Genomic DNA, 20,745 nt, shown 5'->3' on the forward strand with positions numbered 1-20,745 from the left:
ATATATCTAAAAAAGGGGAAGTCTTGCTAATAGGTGATTTTAACATTCCGCATGTTGATTGGGGGTATCCCTATTGTGGGGTCTTCTAGAAGTAGGGAGATTCTGGATTCTCTACAAGGAGAACTGTTCTAGCAGTTGGTAATGGAGCCCATATGGGATGGGGTCATACTGGATTTAGTGTTTACAAATGAGGAAAATGTTTCTGATGTTACATTGGGTGATCATCTGGCATCCAGTGATCACTGCATGGTTTGGTTTAATATTAAGATGGGTATAGAGAGGGCTCATTCAAAAGCAAAGGTTCTAGACTTTAAAAAACTAACTTTGTTCAGATTGTGGTTTACATCAAGGAATTGTCTGGGTGGGAACGTTTAGAAGGAGTGGAAATGTGGTGGGCAAAACTGAAATGAGTGATTGTAAAAGTAAGAGAAAAAGAAGGCCACTTTGGTTCTCAAAAGTAGTAGCTGAGAAGGTAAGGAATAAACAGTTAGCTTTCATAAAATACAAAAGATCGCAGAAAGAGGAAGGCAGTCAAAAATATCTGGAAAAGATAAGAGAGGTTGGTCATGTAGTCAGGAAAGCAAAGATGCAGATGGAAGAAAAAAATAGCTGACATGGTAAAACGGGGAGAGAAGACATTTTTTTAGATATATTAGTAATAGGAAGAAGTGCAAAAGTGGCATTGTGAGACTCAAAGGTGAAGGGGAGGAACATGTAGAAGCTGATAAAGAAAATGCCGAATTGCTTAACAGATATTTCTGTTCTGTGTTCATGGCTGAAGCACCAGGAGCAGGACCGCAGAAGACAAACATGAATAAGGATGGAGAAGTAATAGATCCTGATTGATTTTCAGAGGGTTGTGTTTGTGAGGAGCTAGCTAAAATAAAGGTAGACAAAGCGATGAGGCTGGATGGTGTAAATCTGAGGATACTGAAGGAACTTAAGGAAGTTCTGGTAGCTCCACTGACTGACCTTTTCAATGAGTCTCTAGAGTCGGGAGTGGTACTGGAGGACTGGAGAAGGGCGGATGTGGTCCTTCTCCACAAAAGTGGAAGTAAGAAAGAAGTAGGGAATTACAGGCTGGTAAGTCTGACTTCTGTGGTAAGCAAATTAATGGACACACTTTTTTTTTTTTAAATCTTTATTAAGTTTTCAAAGCTAACAAAAGTGCAAAACAATATACATACATATATTAATAATCATAATAAGCACTTATAATCAATAACAATACAGAAAAAAATAAAAAACCCTCTCCCATCCAACATATTAATCAGGGAATAAAACCAAACAAAAGAGATCCCCCCCACCCTCCCTCCCCTGGATGTGTGTGTACTAAAACAACGGAAAATAAGACAACTATAATGAAGCCACAAAAGATGTCAATGGACCCCAAACTAATTTGAATAACTTATTATGCCCCAGCATGTCAGCATTCATCTTCTCATACTTATAACATAAGCATAAGTTCACCCGCCAAAAAGTAAAACTAAGATGATCCCAATTTTTCCAATTACGAGTAACCATTTGCATGGCTATCCCAGTCATAAAAAGGAAAAGCCAACATTTATATCGATCCAATGGGGGTTTAAGATGCAATAACATCCCACATATGACTACATCATATGTCAATGGAATCGATGACTCCAGTATGGTATTAATCTGTCCCTATGTTGACCTCCAAAAGTTGAGTATCGAAGGACAATAGAACAACAAATGATCCAGTGTTCCTATGTCTAGATGACAATGCTAGCATCTATTAGATTTATAACTTTCTAATTTCTGCAAACGGACAGGGATCCAGAAACTTCTATGTAACAAAAAAAACCATGTTTGTCTCATAAGATGATGACGCTATACATCTCATATTCCAAATCCGTGGCCATTGAGAAGCAGAAATCTGCTGCTTAATCTCAATGCTCCAAATATCTCTCAGACTAGTTTTTGGTTTTTTGTTCACATATTCAGATATTAATTAATACCACTTGGTGGCCTGATGCTCTAGGACAGTGATGGCTAACCTTTTTGAGCCCGAGTGCCCAAACTGCCGCACAAAACCAAAGAATTTCCTCAAAGTGCCAGCACGTCAATTAAACCTTAATAACAAGATTTTAGTACCTAAAAACTCTTTATAAAGTTGCCTGAACTATGTAACATCATTTTTAAAGGTTGGAATCTTTGTATTGTCAGAGAATCAATTTGATTCACAATCCTTTGGTTTTCATTTCAATTTATTGGCAATTTATAATGTTTTAATGATTTCATTCATGGGCCGAATACACACATACTTTTCTCTGTCGCCGCACTCTTTGACCAAAAGATTTGTAAGCCTGCAACCACGTCAAGGTAGACTCTTTCAGCAGCTCCCCTCCCTCCCCCTTACCTTTGTGGCCAAGTCAAAATGATCTACCAACAATAAAATTTTAAAAACACAAAGCATGCTGTACGCAGAGAAAATGTTAATTATCATTTATATTCCACGGGTTTTCAAAGAGGTCAAGGCAGATGACTTTATGCAATGTCACCTCAGTAACAACTATACAAAAATAGACAAATATTCCCCCTCCCTTTTTACTAAACTGCGATAGCGGTTTTTAGCGCAGGGACCTGCGCTGAATGCCCCACGCTGCTCTTGAAGCTCATAGGCTCCCTGCGCTAAAAAACGCTATTGCGGTTTAGTAAAAGGGGGCCATAGTGCAAAATATAGACAGCATATATAAATTCTCAAAACGGACACATTTTGATCACTAAATTGAAAATAAAATCATTTTCCTACCTTTGGTAATTTCATCAGTCTCTGGTTGCACTTTATTATTCTGACTGTGCATCCAATATTTCTTCCCTTTTTTCAGCCTCCTGTATGCTTTCTCTCCTCCAGACTTCATTCCCTCCCCAAACTTTTTCTTTGCTTCACCCTGCCCCCTTCTTTCTTTTTCTCTCTCTCCATACCCCTTTTCATTCTGTATGTCTGTCTTTCTCTCTCTCTCCGTGCCCCATTTTTCTTTGCTTCACCCAGCCCTCTTTCTTTTTTTTTTTTGGCTCCCTGTTCCCCCCTTTCTTTCTTTCTCCCTGCCCTCCCCTATGCCACCACCATTGGGAAAATGCTGCCACCGCCACTGGGAAATAGGCTGCCACTGCCGCTATCGGGAACAGGCCGGCGCCGAGTTCGCCCTGCTTCTCTTCCCCACAGGGCCGACCAACTCTCGCCACTCGACGTCAATTCTAACATCGAAGAGGACGTTTTGGGCCAGCCAGGCAGCGATTGGCTGGCCCAGAACATCCTCTCCGACATCAGAATTGACGCGGGTGGCGAGAGTTGGTCGGCCCCACAGGGAAAAGCAGGGAGAACTTGGCACCGGCCTGTTCCCAATGGCGGCGGTGGCACTCCAGTGGCTAAAGAGACGCAGTTTGCCAGCCTAGGGAGAACACTGGAGGGTGGCCAGCTATGCACCCCCTTGGGGCGTAAAACCGGGGCAGACCGCCCCCACCCCCACCTTGGTATGCCACTGTCTGTACCTCACTCCCTCCCTATGACCAAAAATTCTCCTTTCTTCTATTCCCCGTGTACACAACCATCTCTTTCCCTCCCTTCCTCTCTCCCAAGTCCTTGCCTTCTGTGTCCAAAAACACATTCCCTCCCCCACCTCAGCATCTCTTTCCCTCCCTTCCTCTCTCCCAAGTCCATGCCTTCTGTGTCCAAAAACACATTCCCTCCCCCACCTCAGCATCTATTTCCCTCCCTTCCTCTCTCCCAAGTCCATGCCTTGTGTCCAAAAACCCATTCCCTCCCCCACCTCAGCATCTCTTTCCCTCCCTTCCTCTCTCCCAAGTTCATGCTTTCTGTGTCCAAAACGCACTCCCTCCCCCTTTTGTGTTCCCCGTTTGTCTCCCAGCCCATCTTAGCAACTTTGTCAGCAAAATGTAGCTCGAGCCGTGTAGGCTTGTCTTCTATTTCCTGCCTGTCCCGCCGCGCACACATAGCCGATCGGAAATCTTCCCCGACTTCAGCGCTGACGTCGGAGGGCGGGCTTTGCTTAAGCCCTCCCTTCGATGTCAGCGCTGACGTCGGGGAAGATTTCCGATCGGCTGTGTGAGCGGCAGGGCAGTCGGAGTAGAAGACGAGCCTCGCGGCTCGAGTTATATTTAACCCCGCGGGTCCCCATCGTCCCCGTTCAGCTCTCTCTCCTGTGCACCCCCTGGTAGTACTGCCCTGATGGCGGCCCTGCGCGTGCCAGCTGCAAGGCCTTCGCGTGCCACAGTTGGCATGCGTGCCATAGGTTCGCCATCGCTGCTCTAGGAAATCTGTCTGGAAACATAAGCCCATCAAGCTATACTGATTTTTTAAATTATGCCACTCAGGGAACCCCTTCTGAATGGCCTGCTTCAATTGCAACCACTTATTTGCTTGAGACTTTGAGATACCAAATGTTTGTTGCAGTCGTGAAAAGTCAAGCAGCTTTCCATCTGGAAACACATCATCCTGTGTGCGTATGCCCGCCTGCAGCCAATGATTCCAGAGGATCTTAGACTCGCCAATTCGATATGACACAATCTCAATGGGTTATAAATAATGATGTAGAATTTTAAACTGAGTTCAATTGGGAATAATATCAGCACTCATTAATCAAAACCAAATCCCGAATATTAGAAAGATAATAAACACTTTAATATTCATAAAGGGCTCAGCCCCACCACTCCACCGCTATATGTGACTTCATAACGGGAAGAATTACGTGGTTCTCGTCACTGGCCTACGAATATAACAATCTCAGTGGGGACATAAGTTGCCATTCTAGGTAAAGCCAGTCTGGAAGATGCTCCAAGACTTCAGAAAGGATCCAATACATACCCTGACGCAGTATATAGGCCTGATGGTACCTATAAAAATTTGGAAAATTTACCCCACCCGCCGCAATTGTTTTTGCAAAGATACTAAAGCTATTCTAGCAGTTTTACCCAGCCAAATGAATTTAGTAAGAATCCCATTTAATTTTTTACAAAAGGAACTATGGAAATAAACTGGTAACATACTTATTTGGTAGCAAACCACAGGCAAAATCATCATTTTTACAGTTTGGACTCTTTCCCACCAAGAAAGATGTAATGGGTTCCAATGCTCACACATTTCCTTGACTTTCAGCAATAAAGATTTTTCATTTATTGTCATTGTGTCTTCCAATGTTTTCTGAATCATAATACCTAAATATTTTATACCCTCTTGCTTCCAAAGAAAAGGGAATAGATCAAATAAACCGTTTGCACAAAAAGCCAACAACAAGGGTTCCAGAACAATATCAAAAAGCAAAGGAGATAAGGGACATCCTTGTCTAACTCTCCTCTTCAGACAAAAATGTTCCGAAAATGTATTATTAATATATAGCCTGGCTGAAGGGGAACTATACAAGGTTGGAATAATTTGAGTAAATCCAGAACCTCTACCAAACCAATCCATTGCCTGATACATGAAAGTCCATTCCACACGATCAAAGGCCTTCTCTGCATCCAAAGAGACAGAGAAAGCTGGATCATTCATTGTTTTTGCAAGATTTAGCATATGAAATGCCAATCTGGTATTATTGGAAGAATGTCTTTGAGCAACGAAACCAGTTTGGTGCATACCAATCGTATAAGGGAGAGCCTTGGCTAATCGTAAAGCCAATAGCTTAGCCAGGAGTTTACCATCCACATTAATTAAAGAAATAGGCCTGTAGTTCGAAACTAAAAGGGGATCGCTTATGACAAAGTCAAACTACTCCACTCTCCTCATTTTAATCCATTTGCCAATGCAATTACAGACCACCAATTAATCCACATTATCCTAAAGCCTGTCAGGGTCCTAAAATTTGGACTTGTTATCAGGATATAAGGCCCTCATAACGGTTTAGTGAAACACTCACAGCATTCTACAAATAGTTAATACTGCAGGAAACTCTCAGCACGGCACCTGGCGCCAAAAGCAGATGATAGCAGTCTCGAAGCTTGTCAGATTCCTAAAATTTGAATTTGTTTGTCAAAATAGATGCCCTTCATAACAGCTGAGCTGAAAATTCATAGTGTTCTTCACAGTTAACACTGGAGCAAGTTTTCAGCATGGCTTCGCACATCTCCTGATCTTATCCTCTTACTCAGGGGTCTCCAAAGTCCCTCCTTGAGGGCCGAATCCAGTCGGGTTTTCAGGATTTCCCCAATGAATATGCATTGAAAGCAATGCATGCACATAGATCTCATGCATATTCATGGGGAAAATCCTGAAAACCCGACTGGATTCGGCCCTCAAGGAGGGACTTTGGAGACCCCTGCTTTTACTGCTTCATTTCAGTGGATCATCATAGTCAGCAGAACCAAATCCAATACGCACTGTAAGCTCGCTATATAAATCTCAGCAAACTCACAAATTGAAATCAATTGCAATAATACTCCAAGGCACCATTTCAAATATGTAAGACAAAAAAGAAAAACTGGGAAATAGCATTTAAATAAGGACCATTAGAGCATCGGCTCTCCAATCAGGCCTTAGGATTAGTGGGGATGGGCGGACCCGCTATGCCTAAGGCCTGATTGGTCCAGGCTTCTAGAGCCTGGGCCAATCAGGCCTTAGATTTAGCGGGGAAGGGGCAGGCCCGTTTCATTTCCACAAGGCGGGCCTGTCGGCTGGACGGCAGCAAGACCCGTCCAGCCGACCAACATTTAAAGGTTAGTTGGGTGGGGGTCGTTGGGCTTTCCGGCAGGAGGAGTTGGGCATCCTCCTGCCGGCAATTACGAGTTGGGAGGTTCCGGGGGATTCCGGCAGGAGGAGTTGGGCATCCTCCTGCCGGCGATTACCAGTTTGGGGGGGAGGGGGGGTTCGGGTCCGGGGTTCCGGCAAGAGGAGTTGGGCATCCTCCTGCCGGTGATGGGACAGGCGGCTGCGGCCGCTATACTTATTGCAGCAGGGAGATCCCTTGCCGCGATCAGTATAGCGGCCGCGTCTAGTTACAGTGTAGACCAGCATTTTGCTGGCCTACATTTTAAGCATCTCTTCCTCTACTAGGGAGACGCGTAGGGCCGCCTAGGTTCGCCTAAGGCCCGCCTAAGGCCCTTAGGCGAGCTTAGGCATCTTGCGGGCCTCCCTAGGCTCCCGGAGGCGCCTTCAATATAGGCGGCCTGCCTGGGGAGCATTTTTTTTTTAAAACGTGCATCCCGATTGGCTGATTAGACAGCTGTAGGACGCCTACAGCTGCTTAAAATCGGGACGCACTTTGTAGAATCAGGGCCAAAATGTGCTTATCTATAATAATAAGAGCTGCACTTATCTTGAAAGACCTTCACTGTGTGGATCTGTGTCTTCTGCCAGGCATAGGTCCCAACAAATGGGAACCTCTGGGCACCAAACCTCCAAAAGGATATTGAGAAAAAAATATCCCAAATTAAAAAGCCGCAGAGCAGATCAGAACATTTCTGAGCAACTTGCTGCAGAAAGCAACCTGAGGGGGCAGGAGCAGCTCCCTGGTTAGAAAGTGGAGTTGAAAACATGATCAACAGTTTCGAAATGTTAGGAAAATTAGATTCTTTATGTGCTTTAAGATCCATTCATAGCTTTTTTGATGACACAACCTTCTGCATGCACTTGATATCTTGCTTCAGCTACTGCAATGTAGTTTATGTGAGTGCTTTCAAACTCTACAAAATATAGCTGCCCATCTTTTATGTACGGCTCAGAAGCATGACTGATCGGAGCTGCCGGACCGGTGCCGGTCCGCAGGAAATTTCTGCTGGTCCTCAGAGGGCCGGCAAGATTGCTGCTGCTGCTGGGCCCAACAGGGGGGTCTTCTTTCTGGCGTCGGTTCTGGCATTGGAGAGGACGTTCTGGGCCAGCCAATCACTGCCTGGCTGGCCTGGGGCGTCCTCTCCGACGTCAGAGTTGACGTTGGGGAGAGGATTTCCTGTCAGGTTTAGCAGCAGCAGGGCATAAGAGCAGGGGAAAAGAAGGAGGGAGGCTTTTTTTTTTTTGCCAGCAAGGAGGGAAAGAGGTAGTCAGGCAAGCAGGCTGGCTTTGGCCAGGGAGGGAGGGAGAGAGGTAGACAGGCAGACAGACTGGCTTCGGGGGTGGGGGTGGGACAAATTGTAGAAGGCAGTGAGAGGGAGATAGGAAGGAGGCACTGGGGGCACTAAAGACAGGAAGGGGTACTAAGGACATGGAAATGAGGCACTGGGGGCACTAAGGACATGGGAAGGAGGCACTGGGAGCACTAAAGGCATGGGAAGGAGGCACCGGGGGCACTAAAGACATAGGAAGAGGCACTAAGGACTTGGGAAGGAAGCACTGGGGACACTAAAGACATGGGAAGGAAAGAGGGAGGGAATAGAAAGGGACAATTGTTGGGCCTGAGTGCAGAAAGAAATGAAAGGATACACAGACAGAAGGAAATGCAATCAGAGACTCATGAAATCACCAGACAGCAAAGGTAGGAAAAATAATTTTATTTTCAATTTAGTAATCAAAACGTGTCAGTTTTGAGAATTTATATCTGCTGTCTATATTTTGCACTATATTTGTCTATAATTACTGAGGTGACCGAGCTCGTGGAGATGGGGTGGAAACGGGGTTTTTAAATTTTTGTGCTAGTAGTGTGCCGGTCCACAAAATATTTCTTTTATTATCCCAGGACAAGCAGGCAGCATATTCTTAACTGATGGGTGACGGCACTGACAGAGCCCTGGTAAGGACAATTTTAGAGTGATTGCACTCTAAGAAGCTAGAAAGTTCTAGCTAGGCCGCACTGCGCTGCACGAGTGCCTTCCCGCCCAAAGGAGGCGCGCGGTCCCCAGTTTCTTAGTTTCCGCGGAGCTAAGAAGACGCGTTTTTTTCAACGGTCGTTGAAAACTCTTTTGCCTTCCCGCTCACGCGTTTTTTTCTCTTTCATTTGTGGAAGATTTCCTTCCTTCTTTTCTGTTTATTTTAAAAAAAAAAAAGTTTTCTTTTTTTATTTTTTTCTTCGCCTCGCCTCGGCGGGGCCTATTGGCACAATCGAAGCCTCAGCCTTCGATTTAGTGGAGGCCGTATTCACCTTCAGGCCCCCGCAGCCAGGTTTCAAGAAGTGTCAACGGTGCGCACGGCCCATTTCTTTGACTGACCCCCACAACTGGTGCCTTCAGTGCCTCGGTCCGGATCACAACGCCTCATCTTGCACCCGTTGCGCTTCTCTCAAAAAGCGCTCCTTAAAGAACCGACAAATTCAACAGCGACTTCTTTTCGGTGCCGGGATGGAACCATCGACATCGACTCCGACGTCGGCCGCCCCTTCTAAATCGGCACCGCCTTTGTCGACAGCGCCGGAGCTTCCCCCGGTGTCGAATCCTCTAGGTAAGCCAGCTAAGAAGCCTCCCCCTTCCTTGGAGCGTCCTCCTGCCGATCCTGCAGTGAGCCCAGTCCTGCCGGCATCGAGACGCCCTCGGAAGCGCTCCGCTCCCATTGAGGTGAGTGCCACATCATTGGCCTCCTCATCTCCAGAGCGTCGAGCGGCACCACAGGTACCGAAGAAAAAGAAAGCGGTACCGGTGCCTTTTCTGGATGACCGCATTGCGGCTATCCTCCACGTCCAGCTTCAAGAGCAGTTGCAGCAACTACTCCCTGCTCTGCTGGCACCGAACCTTCCAGCTCCGGTCCGGTCTGAGCATTCGGTACCGTTGGTTCAGCAACAGCCTTTGTTGTCGGCAATGACACTCTCGGCACTGGTACCTCCTGTATCCACCTCCATGCCAGTTTTGTTAGCCGAACCCAGGCTCTCGCATCATGCTGTTCAGACGATCACGGAATCGGCATTGTCTCCTGACACCACTATACATCAGCTCACTTCTCCTGGTGTCGCATCGTTGCGCTCAGGTAAATCGGTGCGCAAATCCCACCATACTGAACCCTCCACTCCACTTTCTTGAGGTCGAGTTCACAGGTGCGGGATCCAGATTTGTGGGACGATTCTGAGGAGCCTATCGGCACCGAAGAAGCGGTTACTTCAGACGACGAAGACCCTTCTTTCCAAGAACAACCTTCTAAACCTGAACAATCTTCATTTAGAAAATTTTTAAAGGAGATGTCTGATTCTCTTTCCATACCATTGGAGTCAGATTCCAAAAAATCTCAGGCTTTCCTCGAAGCCCTGGATTTCGATCAGCCTCCAAAAGAGTTCTTAAAGTTGCCTCTCCATGCCATCCTGAGAGAAACTTTCTATAAAAACTTGGAGACTCCTTTGACTATTCCTGGAGCTCCAAGAAAATTAGACACTCTTTATAAGGTGATCCTTATTCCGGGTTTTGACAAACCACAACTTCCCCATGAGTCCTTACTCGTGGAGTCCACACTCAAAAAGTCAGCGGGTTCTAGTGTCTACGCCTCAGTCCCTCCTGGCAGAGAAGGGAAGACAATGGACAAATTTGGTAAACGGTTATACCAAAATTTTATGCTGGCTAACCGTTCCAATAATTATGCTTTTCATTTTTCCTTCTACCTTAAGCATTTAATCCAACAGTTGTCTTCCCTCCAGAAATACCTTCTTCAGCGTAAGGTCCACTTGTTCCAGCAGTATACATCCAGTCTCCTTCAACATAGGAAGTTCATGGTACGGTCCATCTATGATACTTTTGAACTGACCTCCAGGGCTACTGCCATGGCAGTTGCCATGCGCCGCCTAGCTTGGCTTCGGGTCTCGGAGCTTGATGTAAACCACCAAGACCGGCTTGCTAATGCTTCTTGCTTGGGGGACGAGCTGTTTGGTGAATCCTTGGACACCACCACACAGAAATTATCTGCCCACGAGACCCGATGGGAATCACTGCTGAAAAATAAAAAGAAGCCTCCACCAACTTGCCCTTTTCGTCAGCATACGGCTTACCAACGTCGTTATTCTGCCAGACCTCTTCATCCTCCTCAGAATCAACCTAGGAGGCAACGCCAGCAGCATCACCAACAGGCTCGCCAACCACAACAGCAACCTGTAAAACCAGCTGCTCCGCCCAAATCCACCAAGCCTTTTTGACTTGCTTCTCAGGGACATAGCCGGTCTCCTTCCATCTTCTCCTCTTCCTCAGCCTATCGGAGGTCGTCTACACATCTTTCTCACCCATTGGGAACTCATTACCTTAGATCAATGGGTTCTAAACATCATTCGTCACGGGTATTCTCTCAACTTTCAGACTCTTCCTCCAGGCAATCCTCCAAAAGAGTCTGCTTCCAACTTCTCTCAGTCCTCCCTCCTTCTTCAGGAGGTCTAATCCCTTCTTCTTCTGAACACTATAGAGGAAGTTCCTCTAGATCAGAGGGGGCAGGGATTTTACTCCCGTTATTTTCTGGTTCCCAAAAAGACGGGGGGATCTCAGACCTATCTTGGATCTCAGGGACCTAAACAAATGCTTAGTCAGGAAAAAGTTCAAAATGCTTTCTCTAGCCACGCTTTATCCCCTTCTCACTCAAGACGCATACACTCACATACCTATCCATCAGAACTCCAGAAGTTATCTCAGATTTCAGATTCATCAAAGTCATTATCAATACAAGATGTTACCCTTCGGCCTTGCCTCTTCTCCAAGGGTATTCACCAAGTGTCTGATAGTAGTGGCTGCCTTTCTCAGATCTCACAGTTTTCAGGTCTTCCCCTACCTGGACGACTGGCTAATCAAGGCTCCTTCATCTCAGCAGGTGGTTCAGGACACCAACCACACCATCTCATTCCTTCAAATCCTTGGTTTCGAGATAAATTACCCGAAGTCGCATGTCCTTCCCTCTCAGCGACTACAATTCATTGGAGCGGTCCTCGACACCATCCTCATGAGGGCATTTCTTCCCTCTGATCGTCTACAGACATTGCTCCACCTCTGTCATCAGGTGCTCCTTCAAACCTCCATTCCAGCCCGCCAGATGATGGTTTTGTTAGGCCACATGGCCTCCACAGTGCACGACACTCCCCTCGCTCGTCTCCACCTCTGGACTCCTCAATGGACCTTGGTCACTCAATGGTCCCAGGCGACAGATCCTCTTTCACGTCACATATCTGTAACATCATCGCTTCGTCAGTCTCTACAATGGTGGTCGACCTCCTCCAATTTTTCCAGAGGTCTTCTCTTCCATCTGCCTCCTCACTCCATGATCATCACCACCGATGCCTCCCCATATGCCTGGGGGGCACACATGGACCACCTTCTCACCCAGGGTCTGTGGACGATCCAGGAACGTGCTCATCACATCAATTTCCTGGAACTCATGGCAATGTTTTATGCTCTCAAAGCGTTTCACCATCTTCTCTACCCTCAGGTTCTGCTTCTGTGCACAGACAATCAAGTAGCCATGTATTACATAAACAAGCAAGGCGGAACGGGCTCTCGCCTCTTATGTCAGGAGGCCCAAAAGATTTGGTCCTGGGCGACTGCTCGCAGTATCTTTCTGAAGGCGGTGTACATTCAGGGCAAAAAGAACTCCTTAGCAGACCATCTCAGCAGGATCCTTCAGCCTCACGAATGGACCCTCGACCCTGCCACTCTCCGGTCCGTTTTTGCTCAGTGGGGCACGCCTCAGGTGGACCTCTTTGCAGCTCCCCACAATCATCAGCTGCCCCTCTTCTGTTCCAGACTCTACTCCCCTCATCGTCTGACACCAGATGCCTTTCTCCTCAATTGGGCGGACAGGTTTATTTATGCCTTTCCTCCCCTTCCTCTCATGTTGCGGACATTGTTCAAGCTTCAGAGGGAGAAAGCCACCATGATTCTCATTGCCCCACGGTGGCCTCGGCAACATTGGTTTTCCCTTCTACTTCAGCTCAGTTCCAGGGAACCCATACTGCTGCCACTATTTCCTACTCTATTTACTCAACATCAGCAGTCTCTTCTTCATCCCAACCTGTCATCCCTCCACCTGACAGCTTGGTTTCTCTCGGCTTAACCGCTGCTTCTGCATCTCTCTCACAGCGTTCGTTCCATTCTGGATGCCTCCAGGAAACCGTCCACTATTCACTGCTACCAGCAAAAGTGGACTTGCTTTTCTTCCTGGTGTCTTCTTCATCATCATAATCCCACTTCACTACCGGTGGAACAACTGTTGGATTACTTGCTTTCTTTATCAAACTCTGGCCTCAAGTCTACGTCAATCAGAGTTCACCTCAATGCCATTACTGCTTTTCATGAGCCCGTTCATAGAAAACCCCTCATGGCTCATCCTCTAGTCACCAGGTTCATGAGAGGCCTTTTCAATGTGAGAACACCTCTTAAGCCTCCTTCCGTTACATGGGATCTTAATGTGGTTCTCTCCTCTCTCATGAAACCTCCTTTCGAACCTTTGGCCACAACTCATCTCAAATTTCTCACTTGGAAAGTAGTCTTCCTTATTGCCCTCACCTCTGCCAGGAGGGTTAGTGAGTTGCATGCATTAGTGGCTGATCCACCTTTCACGGTTTTTCACCATGACAAGGTGGTTCTTTTTTTTTTTTTAATTATTTATTTATCAATTTTCAAATAAACAATCAAGTATACACTTGTACAGAAAGGAGAGGCATTAAAGAACACATTCCAAGCAAATCAATAATTATAATCAGAGAAAAAAATAATCTTAATCTCCTCCTCAAGTCCTCATATTAATGGATCCAAGATGTAAAACAGTGAGCCTTACAAAAATCTTAGTAATATAACAATAAGAAGAAAAATAGGAACACAGTTAGCTGAAGGAAGTGACCTAATCAAACAATGAACATTCATGTTGTATTAATCCCAGCTTTCAGGTGTGCAGCTGACAGAAAGGTTGTCTGTTGTATAGGATCAAAGAAAATATATTTTTGCTTTTGGTATATTATCACACATTTACATGGGTGTCTTAAGAAGAAAGAGGCTCCAAGAGCGATAACTCCTGGCTGCAAAATCAGAAATTCACGACGACGCCTTTGGGTATCTTGAGCCAGATCCGGAAATATTTGTATTTTAAATCCCAAAAATTATTTTGACTTATTTTTGAAGTAAAGTCTCAGCAACCAGTTTTTATCCGGTGCTAAGGCAACAGTGAGAAGTAAAGTTGCAGGTGTCGCAATTTCCTTATCCGACTGTTCTAATATCAGTGAAACATTTAAATTCTGTTGGACATCTGTAGGTAGTTGTGGTTCTTGATGTTGTTGATGTTGTCCTTCAATTTTCTGAATAGGCAGATAATAAACCTGAGTTAAAGGTGGAAGCAATTCTTCTGATATATCCAAGATTTCTATCATATATCTTTTTATCATCTCTCTCGGAGATATTGTTGCCACTTTGGGAAAATTAATCAGCCTGAGATTGTTATTACGAGAAAGATTATCTAAAGCTTCCAATTTTATTCTTATATTTATATTGTCTTTCATTAACGTTTCATTAAGTTGTTTAGTGGCAACATTTGAATCTTTAAGGTCCTGAATATCTGTTTGTAAACCTTTAATATTTGTTTCACGGATATTTAACTTTAATTCAATTTGGGAAATTTGGGGTTTTATAGATTTTGCCAAATCTGCCACCAGATCCCATATCGCCTCAAGAGTTATTTCTCTAGGTTTCTCTATTTCTGCAAATTGTTCTTTTTGAATAGGAAAATTAACTATAGCTGACCTTTCTTCCTGCATGCTGATCTCCTGGAAGCTGCATTCCCTCTTGTTGTTCTGAGCCTCAGCCATTACCGGACTCACAACATAGGAGTCCAAATCCAGTCTCCCTTGTCCGGTGACCAAAGCCTCGCTGGGCAGGAGCTCACCGACCTCCGATGGCTCTACTGTCCGAAGGGAGCTGGTATGCTGAGGAAGAGGGGGTGGAGTTCTGGCATTGGGGCTTAACGATATCTCCAAGCCCGGGGAGACCACATCCTGCTCACCACCGAGTGCTCCCAACGGGGAAGCCAACGCCACCGCTGACACTTCCTGCATCCGGCATATTAGGTCTTCGATGTTGCCGAGTCTAGCGGGGTCAGGGCGCCGCGAGGCTACAGCGGCACTTCGTCCCCTTCTCTTCGGCATTACAGGATGGGGGTAAACACCGCAGAAGAAGAAAAAAACAGCCAGGTACTCAATCTCAGGTCTAAACGGGACGCTCAGCTAGCTGTCCCGTCGGCCATCTTGGATCGAAGGTAGTTCTATGTACACATCCAAAGTTTCTTCCTAAGGTTGTATATGATTTTCACCTCAACCAGTCCATTGCCTTGCCTTTATTTTTCCCAAAACCTCATTCTCAACCTGGAGAACAGGCTTTACATACTTTGGACTGTAAGCGTGCTTTGGCTTACTATTTAGACCGCACTAAGCCTCACAGGTCATCTTCCCAACTTTTTCTATCTTTTGATCCCAATAAGTTGGGTCATCCTGTTTCTAAACGCACGTTATCCAATTGGCTTGCTGCTTGCATCTCGTACTGTTATGCTCAGACCGGACTGCCCCTGGAAGGTTCTGTCACGGCCCATAAAGTTCGAGCTATGGCAGCGTCTGTGGCTTTCCTCAGATCCACTCCTATTGAGGAAATCTGCAATCTGCTACTTGGTCCTCAGTTCATACTTTTACATCTCATTATTGTCTGGATGCATTCTCTTCGGCCAATCTGTTTTACAAAATTTATTTTCCTAATGGCCAACCTTCCCTCCATCCCTCTTTTTGTTAGCTTGGAGGTCACCCATCAGTTAAGAATATGCTGCCTGCTTGTCCTGGGATAAAGCACAGTTACTTACCGTAACCGTATTCTTACTTCCCACCCTCCTCCCCGGGTTGGCTTCTAAGCTGGCTTATCCTAACTGGGGACCGCGCGCCTCCGTCGGGCGGGAAGGCACTCGCGCATGCACGGTGCGGCCTAGCTAGAACTTTCTAGCTTCTTAGAGTGCAATCACTCTAAAATTGTCCGTACTAGGGCTCCGTCGGTGCCGTCACCCATCAGTTAAGAATATCTGCCTGCTGTCCCTAGATAACACCTGTTACGGTAAGTAACTGTGCTTTTCTGCCAGTCCACGGGTGTAAAAAGGTTGAAAACACTGTTTTAGACTGATTTGGCAAGACCTGCTAGAGAGGACCTGCTGTGGAAGGAGACGTACATAGATGGATCAAAAATTGGTTGGCGGGTAGAAAGCAAAGGGTAGGAGTGAAGGGCCACTACTCGGACTGGAGGAGGGTCCCGAGTGGTGTTCCGCAGGGGTCGGTACTCGGACCTCTGCTGTTCAATGTATTTGTAAATTATCTAGAAACAGGAACGAAATGTGAAGTAATAAAATTTGCAGACGACACTAAACTATTTAATGGAGTTAGGACTAAAGAGGACTGCAAGGATTTACAAAGGGACCTGAACAAACTAGGAGAGTGGGCGACGAGATGGCAGATGAAGTTTAATGTAGAGAAATGTAAAGTCTTGTATGTAGGAAACAGAAACCCGAAGTACAGCTATATGATGGGAGGGCTGGTAATGGGTGAAAGTACCCAAGAAAAGGACATGGGGGTAATAGTGGACAACACAATGAAGCCTTCGGCACAGTGCACAGCGGTCTCTAAGAAGGCGAATAGAATGCTGGGTACTATCAAGAAAGGTATTACAACCAGAACGAAAGAAGTTATCCTGCCGTTGTATCGGGCGATGGTGCGCCCGCATCTGGAGTACTTCGTCCAATACTGGTCGCCGTACCTTAAGAAGAATATGGTGATACTCGAGAGGGTTCAAAAAAGAGCGTCACGATTGATAAAAGGTATGGAAAACCTTTCATATGTTGAAAGATTGGAGAAACTGGGGCTCTTTTCCCTAGAAAAGCGGAGACTTAGAGGGAACATGATAGAGACTTACAAGATCATGAAGGGCATGGAGAAAGTGGAGGGGGACAGATTCTTCAAACATTCAAAAACTAAAAGAACAAGAGGGCATTTGGAAAAATTAAGAGGGGACAGATTCAATGCCAGGAAGTTCTTCACCCAAAGGGTGGTGGACACCTGGAATGCGCTCCCAGAGGGTATGACAGGACAGAGTACGGTTTGGGAGTTCAAGAAGGGATTAGATAACTTCCTGAAGGAAAAGGGGATAGAAGGGTATAGATAGAGGATTACTTCATAGATCTTGGACCTGATGGGCCGCCGCATGAGCAGAATGCTAGGCATGATGAACCCTTGGTCTGTCCCAGCAGAGGCATTGCTTATGTTCTTATTATAAGAGCCCGATGGGACCCGTTTGCCCAGATTTAGGTTTCATCGGGGGATTTTTGAAAACTATAAAAGAAAAAAGTGCAGTCGGATATACAATTTCAGTGTAACAGCTGCTAATGTTTTAAATTGAAATAGTCCTCACTGCATTCATATTTACAGCTTAGGCAAATCAAAAAATGGCGCTGGTAACTCAAAGGATGCCATGCATGTGCTCTTGTACTCAGCTCAGATGATGTCATAAAATCAGCTGACACTCTTATGTGTAAAATTCAAAATGAACTATGAAAGCTCAAACAATGTATTGAAAACTCAAATCAGTAAAACGAATTCCACCCCATATTGATGGTCAACCTGGTAGGTTTTAATGTATTCAATCGAAAAATCCATCGGGCTTCGCGTTGGAGCAGTTTTTTCTGACAATTATCAGTTCAAGGTTCTGCCATTCAGCCTTGCATCTTCTCCCATAGTATTCACCAAGTGCCTGGTAGTTGTGGCAGTGGTGTTACGGGCTCAAGGTCTTCAGTTTTTCTTTATCTCAACGATTGGCTAATAAAAGATGCCATTCCTCAAGAAGTGCTTCTAGCAACACAGTCAACAATTCTTTTGCATCAACAGTTGGGGTTTGAAGTCAATTTTCCCAAATCTCAATTTCAACCTTCTCAAACTCTGCAATTTATAGGAGCCCTGCTCAATACCATTCAACTCAGGCATTTCTTTCTCAGCAAAGACAAGAAAATTTAATTCAACTTTGCACTCAGATTTATCACCTCCCATCCATTTTAGCCAGGTGGATGATGGTCCTTCTGGGCCACATGGCGTCTATGGTCCATGTTGCCCCCTTTGCGAGATTTCATCTCAGGACACCTCAGTGGTCTCTGGCATCTCAATGGTCTCAAGCAACCCATTATCACAGGAAATTGCAGTCACATCTTCACTTCATCAATCTCTGCAGTGGTGGATGAACTCTTCAAATCTTTCCAAAGGGCTTTTGTTTCAAATCACTCCATATCAGTAAGTTATGACCACAGACTCATACAAATATGCTTGAGGAGCTCATCTGGATGGTCTTCATACACAGGGTCACTGGTCCATCCAAGAGCAACAATTCCACATCAATCTCTTGGATCTTAGGGCCATTCACAATGCTCTCAAGACTTTTCAGCACATCATAGCCAATCAAATCCTCCTAATGCACATGGACAATTAGGTGGCAATCTATTACATAAACAAGCAAGGAGGAACAGGTTCTTTCCTCTTTTGTCAGGAGGCCGTGAAGATTTGGCACTGGGCTATTGCTCACAACATACAGTATTCCTCAAAGCGATCTATATTCAGGGAGAGAAGAATTCAGCAGATTTCTTCGGCCACATGAGTGGACTCTCAATGCCACAGTCTTGCATCGGATATTCTTTCTTTGGGGAACTCCTCAAATAGACATGTTTGCATCTCCCCTCAATCACAAGTTACCTTAGTTCTGCTCCAGACAGTACTCTCTCCATCATCTAGAGGCAGATGCTTTTCTCCTGGATTAGACGCACAAATTCCTTTATGCGTTTCCACTAATTCTTCTCATTCTCAAAACGCTATTCAAGCTCAAACAAGAATCAGACACCATGATCCTCATTGCCCCTCGGTGGCCCAGACAACCGTGGTTCTCTCTTCTGTTTCAGCTCAACATCAGGGAACCAAAACCCTGCAGATCTTCCCATCTCTTCTCACACAGAGTCAAGGATCTCTTTTACATCCCAATCTTCAGTCTTTGGACCTGACAGCTTGGTACCTTTTGGGGATGACATCAGCTGGCACTGATCTTTCTGATCCTGTTTGGATTGTTTTGGATGCATCCCGAAAACCTTCTGCACAGCAGTGCTATCAACAGAAGTGGACGCGGTTTTCTGTATTGTCTCCATTTATCCAACTCTGGTCTTAAAACCACATCAGTTAGAGTTCATCTCACTGCTATCAATGCTTTTCATGGACTAGTCAGCGGTAAACCTCTCACTGCTCATCCTCTTGTTTACAGATTTATGAAGGGACTTTTCAATATCAAACCACCTCTCAGACCACCTCCAGTTGTTTGGGATCTCAATGTTGTACTCTCCAGATTCATAAAGCCTCCTTTTGAACCAATGTCTTCAACTCATCTCAAATATCTCACTTGGAAAGTGGTATTTCTCATCTCCATTACTTCTGCTCATTGATTGAGCGAGCTTCAAGCGCCTTTTACAGTATTCCACCTTGACAAAGTAGTGCTTCGCCCCCATCCAAAGTTCCTCTCAAAGGTAGTCACTGAATTTCATCTCAATCAATCGATTGTGCTTCCAGTTTTCTTTCCCAAGCCTCGTTCTCACTCTGGAGAAACTGCAAATGAGCCTTGGCTTATTACTTACAGTAAACTCAATCACACTGAACATCTCCTCAACTGTTCATCTTTAATCCTAACAAGTTGGGACGGCATGTATCCAAGAGAACTATTTCCGCATGGTGGCGACCTGTATTACCTTCTGTTATGCTCAGACTGGGCTGCGACTGGGGGGGGGGGGTTGTATTACTGGGCTGCGACTGGGGGGGTCGTGTTACAGCATACAAAGTCCAAGCTATGGCAACTTCAGTTGCTTTCTTATATTCCACTCCTATTGATGAGATCTGTAAAGCTGCTACTTGGTCCTCAGTTTATACTTTCATATCTCATTACTGTCTGGAATCCCTTTCCAGATGGGATGGTTACTTCGGCCAAGTAATTTTGTAAAATGTATTTTCCTAATGGCCAACACTTCCTCCATCCCTTTCTAGTAAGCTAGGGAATCCCATATGTGAGAATATGCTGACTGCTTGTCCTGGGATAAAGCACAGTTACTTACCGTAACAGGTGTTATCCAGGGACAGCAGGCAGATACTCTCATAACCCACCCTTCTCCCCAGTTGGCTTCTTAGCTTGCTTATGGAACTAAGGTACCGTGAGCCTACGTCAGGCGTGAAGGCACTCGTGCATGCGTGGTGCGGGCAGTCGCAAAGTTTCTAAACACTTAAAGTAGCAATACGCTTTTAAAGCTGCCCTTACTGGGGCTCCTTGAATGATATCATCCACATGTGAGAATATCTGCCTACTGTTCCTGGATAACACCTGTTATCCAGGTTAACATCTGATTAACAATTGCTATTTTGGACAAGAAAATGAAACGGCTGTTACAGTGAGTGTCTCATGTTTGGTCTTCTACGAATATTTTGTCACTGAGGTCTCCTTTTTCTCTCTATTCAACATATAAGTGATACTTATCCTTTGTGCTAGTTGGTAGCTTGTGATTCACAATTTTGAGCAGTTTATCACATTTTTTGGATTTGGTGTTACATGGTTAAGTGAGTCCCATAAAAGGATATGGCCATACTGGGTTATTATCTGCTTAGGAAGGATAGATGTGGCCAAAATGGAGGAAGGGTAACTTTTTATTTCAAGAATAGTATCAATGCAACTGATATGTTGGAAGTGTGGAGAAAATAATAAGCACTTTACACGGTGTTGGAGAAAAGAGGAACAAACAACTCCAAAACAAGGGAGAATACAAATATAATACGGAGAAACAAATCTCCCCTGACCCTGAAAAAAGAAGGGTGA

General features: G+C 45.3%; 1 protein-coding gene across 1 annotated transcript in view; it reads left to right on the plus strand.

Annotated features, from left to right (window-relative positions):
* The window catches only part of LOC117362933 (disintegrin and metalloproteinase domain-containing protein 9-like), a 570,152-nt gene that overhangs the window by 100,735 nt on the left and 448,672 nt on the right, over nucleotides 1-20,745 (plus strand). The gene's annotated exons all lie outside the window — the stretch shown is intronic.

Source organism: Geotrypetes seraphini, chromosome 6 (genome assembly GCF_902459505.1).
Source record: "Geotrypetes seraphini chromosome 6, aGeoSer1.1, whole genome shotgun sequence".
NCBI classification, from domain to species: Eukaryota; Metazoa; Chordata; class Amphibia; order Gymnophiona; family Dermophiidae; genus Geotrypetes; species Geotrypetes seraphini.